The sequence below is a fragment of a genome, unplaced genomic scaffold (assembly GCF_019419815.1).
Source record: "Pyrus x bretschneideri cultivar Hongxiangsu unplaced genomic scaffold, Pyrus_bretschneideri_v1 Contig129, whole genome shotgun sequence".
NCBI classification, from domain to species: Eukaryota; Viridiplantae; Streptophyta; class Magnoliopsida; order Rosales; family Rosaceae; genus Pyrus; species Pyrus x bretschneideri.
The window spans coordinates 69,506-75,374 of NW_025999423.1; the positions used below are offsets into that span (position 1 = coordinate 69,506).

Sequence of the window (5,869 nt, forward strand, 5' to 3'; positions counted from 1 at the left end):
GATTAGCAAGTAAGAATCCATTAAGAACAAGAAAACTTCAAAGAATCAAAGAAATCACATGGCAGGATGTATGCATAGCAGTTTCTTCATTCATTCACATGTCTACCAAGATTAAGCATGATGTGTACTATAACCTTGATCAAATAATTCATAAGCAGCCCTAATGGTGATCAAACATTAAGATTAACAAACAAATTAAACTATAAAATCAGTGAATGAAACAAGAACACAGATTGGTGAATCAAATACTTTAACTTAATAACATGGAATAGTTTTGCAAGGCTACATCGAATCCACCCCTAGCCAAAGGGGGATTTAGTTCTTTATAACATTGAAATCAAAGAAACACCTAAACATTCCAACAACTCAAACGTGAATTGTATGAACGCTTAAGCACTCTTTTCTTCCATTCCTCAAACATACAAAACAAAGAGAATTGAATTTAAACATTGAAATCAAAGAAACACCTAAACATTCCAACAACTCAAAATTGAATTGTATGAACGTTTAGGCCCTCTTCTCTTCCTCTTCGTTGTAGCACAAGGTCTAAGGACATGTTTTGATGGTGTGAATGGTTTGGGGAGTGGTGGAGGAATGGAAGAATGGTGTTTGGATTGTAAGGGAGAGCACGGCCAAAGGTGTTGTGGTTTGATGTCTACATTCTGAAAATGGAAGAGTTTGTGACTGAAATGTGTATGAAATGAGAGTGAATGAGAATGAATGCAATGGATGCTTATTTATAGGTAAAATGGGGGGGACATGACAGCTAGGAGGAGGAATATATGCATGTGCAAAGTTGGAAATGCAAGCAGAAAATGGAAGGGAATGCATGTGCACGGCAATGATGGTGTTTTCTTGTGGTGAATCTGAAATGGGAGAGCATATGGATTAAAGGGGTAATGATGATGAATGCATGTGAATTATTTATGAAGGGAATGCATGTGCTTTGACAGAAATGAAAGGAGAATGTGCACGGCATGGGAGAATTTATGGAATGTTGAATGTGCATGTGAATTAAAGCTAGAGTGATGATGATGAATGCATGTGGAATGGCTGAAATGAATGATTATGGATGCATGTGGGTTGGAAATGATGAAAGAAATGCATGTGAGTGACAACTAGATATGTTGATGAATGCATGTGGAATGTTTGTGGTGAGTGAATGTGCACGGTAATGAGTGGAGAAATGTGTGAATGATGGCAGATTTGTGTGGATGATATGTTTAGGGTCTTGTAAGGGTGGAAATGCATGTGGAGTGCATGATTGTTTATGATGATATGGATGGTTCTTTGCATGGCTTTTGAAGTGATTGTGGGCTTTGGAATTGGAAGGAAATGCATGGCCTTGGGGTTGGTTTAAGAGAGAATGGGCTAGGCCCTTTGTTTTATGTCCAAAATGAATACAAGGCCTTCAAATTCGTCCAACACTTTGGCTCCAATCATTTGCTATCCATTCCAAGCCCAATTTTGCTCCAAAATGCTCCAAAATGCATCTTTTTGCTTCCTTAGCCATATGAACCTAAAAACACACGAAAATGGCTTAAACTACTAAAACAACTATGAATTAACAACATAGATGCACGAAAACAAGCTAAGTAAGTCGCCTAAATATGCTCCTATCATGTTTACATCAATCTTCTCACATATACTTAGTGTAGGGTGTGTAGTCAGAAAATCTGAGTAAAAATTTAGTGCATATCTTGTGAGGAATTGAGCAAATTCTCTAAGGCATGTTACTACATTCAAAACATGGTTTTAAATGCTTAATTGTGAAATAGTATGTGGTGACTGTGATTAAGAATGTAATTAAGTGTGAAGATGACTAAAATCTGTGGGAATGATGATTTTTAACATGTCATGTGCATTGGAAATCCCTAAGACGATTGTTGGAAGGTTTAGGTTGTGTTTTACTTGTTTTGTTTCGTTTCGTTTTGTTTTGCTTTTCTTTCTGTTTTGCTCGAGGACTAGCAAAAGATAAGTGTGGGGGTATTTGATAGGAGCATATTCATGCGACTTAAATGGCTTGTTCTCGTGCATTTACGTTATGTTTCTTTAGTTATTTTAGTCCTTTATGCTTCTTTTGTGTGTTTTCAGGTTCTAAGGGCAAAGTATGCAAAATGGCGCATTTTGGTGCATTTTGGAGTAGTTTGGGGCGTTAAATGGATTGCATATACTTAAAGCCAAGTAGATGGACGAAATTGAAGACCAAAGGAGGCCCTTTGTACCAGAAATTCACACCAACACATCCCATTTCAGATTGCATTCCAATCATTCCAGCCAAGCCACATGCACTCCCTTTAATTTATTCAACCTAGCTGTCAAAGCACATGCACATTCACCCTAATCATTCACATACACAATCTGCCATCATTCACACATTCATTCCACATGCATTCCCTTCACAAATTAGCCACATGCACTTTGCCTTTCATCATTGCACCATAAATCAGCCACATGCACCCATAATCATTCAACCAACTTTGCACATGCATTCATCATCATAACCTAGCTGTCATTACCCTTTAATCACATGCATAAATCAGCCACATGCATCTCCCATCACCATTCCAGATTTCCACCAAGTTCCTAGCTGTCATATTCCCTCCTTTCCACCTATAAATAAGCATCCATTGCAGCCACAATTCATTCATTCCCATTCATTCTCATACATTCTTCCATTTCAGAAATTCATTCATTCAAACACACATCCACACCATCAAACTATCCTTAGACCTTGTGCTACAACGAAGAGGAGGAGAAGAGTGCCTAAACGTTCATACAATTCAAGTTTGAGTTGTTGGAATGTTTAGGTGTTTCTTTTCCTCGATTACAATGTTTAATTTCAATTCTCTTTGTTTTGTACGTATGAGGAACTAAAACCCACTTTGGCTAGGGGGGGATTCGAAATATATGTTTATGCTTGCATTTTGATTTGATTACTTCTAACTGCGTTTGATAAGTTGTGGATTCAATTTGTTTAACTATTTGATTGATAACTTATTTATGTATGTTTATTGAGAGTGCACACTTAATTTTCATGCATGAATATGACGCTAGAATATAAGTGAGTTTCACCTAATAGTTAAGAACTTATATTCACAAGTAGTGGAGGTTGCTTATAAACAATCGCGTTAAACGAATTCTTGGCATAAGTTTCATGCAATCATAGTAACGAATGCCTCGTCAACACTTATAATTTTCATAGAGCGTAATGATTCTTGCTTGTATCTCTATTATGCAATCATGTAGGGGACTTGTGGGGAATGTTTTGGGTTGTCGTATGCAATCATCCAATTCAATAACGTTAGGAAGATTTGAAGGTTAATTAGTGCATCACGGTTAACTTGGGGTGTTGAGAATTAATGGTTTATTGAAACGCAATTGGAAATCGTTTTATTATGCAAGTGTAACATGTCTGGAGATGAACCCCTTAGCTAGCCATCCCATCCATTCAATTCCATCACATTCATCTTTACAATCTGTTTTTAATTACAATCTGTGCATTTTAGTTAATTTCGTCAAAAACTCAATCCCCCTTTACTTTAGTGTCCAACTTAGTTAGAAAGTGTCTTAGTTTGTGATTCTAAGTGTTTTGATTCATTTTATTACCCAATTTCGTCCAAAGTAGTCAAAGTGCTCAAAACTGCCCAGAAAGTGTTTTTAAGGCAGTTTTGAGTGTTTTGGGTGCTTTTGAGTCTTTTGGTTTGTTTTAGTGTTTTAAGTGTTTAGTTTTGCATTCTTTGAGTCTAGTTTAGTGTTAAAGTGTCCTAGTTTGTGTTTATAAGTGTTTTGATTCAATTTATTACACACATTCGTCCAAATTCACCAAAGTGCTCAAAACTGCCCAGATTGTGTTTTTAAGGCAGTTTTGAGTGTTTTGGGGCTGTTTTGAGTCCTTTGGTTTGTTTTAGTGTTTTAAATGTTTAGTTTTGCATTCTTTGAGTCTAGTTTAGTGTTTTAAACTTTATTTTACATTTTTGAGTCAGTTTCCAAGTGATTTTGCAATCCCTCCTAATCCCCGGTTAAGAACGATCCTTACTTATACTTATATTACAATTCAGAAAAAGAGGGTTTAATTTGTGTGCGTATAACTTTGCTTAGTATATCAAAAATTTCTTTGAATGACTTATCCTGCTTTCTCTTGGCAAGTCTTCCAGGGAATGGTATTGGTGGAGTGTAAGGTTTCTCGGCCTTGTGAAGATTTGGTGCTTCAAGTGAGGAAGTAGCATGACTTGGTTCCTCATTTGGTCTATCATTGTCTCCTTGAGTAACACCTGCATTCACATGATCATATTCATTAGTAACTTCATTGCCAACCCTATTATCAATAATCTTACCACTTCTAAGTGTAGTGATTGCTTTGGCTTGCTCTTGGTTCCTTTGGAGTATCACGGGTTGGCTTGGAAACTTTCCAACTTCTCTTTGGTTCAGGGCATCTGCAATCTGCCCCAATTGTGTCTCCATTTTGGTTAGAGCTGCTGAATGTTGTTGGAGAGTGCTATTGGTGGAATGTTGGAATTGCAAGGTGTTTTGGGCTAACAATTTAACCGTGTCCTCAAGGGTAGTGGCAGGTTTTGGTTGGAAATTTTGGAATTGATTGTTGTTCTTCCATGAAAGGTTGGGATGATCTCTCCAACTTGAGTTATATGTATTGGAATACACATCATTCCTTGGCCTTTGATTGTAAGAATTCATGAGGTTCACTTGTTCTTGAACATACTCGGGGTAAGCCTCCCTAGATGGACATTGGTGAGTAGGATGGCTTGGTATGTTGCAAATGGCACACACTTCATTTGCTTTTGGCACCATGTTGAGCACGGATTCAATCTTCCTTTCTAGGTTAGCTACCTGCAACAAAAGCTCATGATTAGAACTTGTTTCATAGACTCCAACTTTCTTACCCCTTAAATCTTTGTGTTGAGCATTAGACCCCAACATCTCATAAATGTTGTATGACTCTTGAGCATTCTTTTTCTTCAATGCTCCACCTGCTGCATTATCAACAGTTGATTGACAAGTTTGGGTTAGTCCATCATAGAAAATTTGCATTTGTAAGTGAAAAGGTAACCCATGATGTGGACATTGCAACAAAATGCCTTTAAAACGCTCCCAACACTCATTGAAAGGTTCACCATCATCTGGTTTGAAGTTGAAGATTTGTCCCCTTAATGTGGCTGTCTTTTGAGTGGAAAAGAACTTCTCCAAGAACTTCTTAGCCACGGCATCCCATGTGGTGAGGGAACCTGGTGTTAGAGTCATCAACCAACTCTTGGCCTTATCTTTCAAGGTGTAAGGAAACACTATCATCCTCAAATTTGCTTCACTTACTCCCTGCAAAGGTAAACCACTCACAACATTGTAAAACTCTTTAATATGAGCTAAAGGGTCTTCATTAGGTAAGCCATAAAATGAGGGAAACATATGGAAATGTGAAGATTTGAGATCATAGTTTCTAGCTTCTGTGGGCAGCAAGATGCATGAAGGTGAATTTGGTATGATTGGTTGAGCAAAGTCCTCCAAAGCTCGAAGTTCATCTTGGTTGCCCGCCATCTCTTCCTCTCTTTCCCAATTAAATTGCTCAGATCCTTTACTTGTTGAACTAGGTGAATTCCTTTCCTCTTCCTCTATGATAAAGGATGAACTTGATGGCACAAAGTTGTCCAAAGTGTGGCCCTTTAACCGTTCAATTCTTTGGCCTAACTCAACAAGTCTATTTGACATATACTACCTGAAACAAAGTAACACAAGTTTGAATGAAAATCAAGAATCTACCTACAATGAAAAGAACAAAGTTTAAATAACAAACAACAATGAAAAGCACAAAGTTTAAATAGCAAACAAGCAATTACAAGGGACTGAAATCAGTCCC

At 37.4% G+C, this 5,869-nt stretch overlaps 1 pseudogene; it reads left to right on the top strand.

The window, feature by feature from the left end:
• The first annotated feature begins 5,065 nt into the window (after window positions 1-5,065).
• Window positions 5,066-5,176, top strand: LOC125474677 (annotated as a pseudogene).
• The last annotated feature ends 693 nt before the right edge of the window (window positions 5,177-5,869 follow it).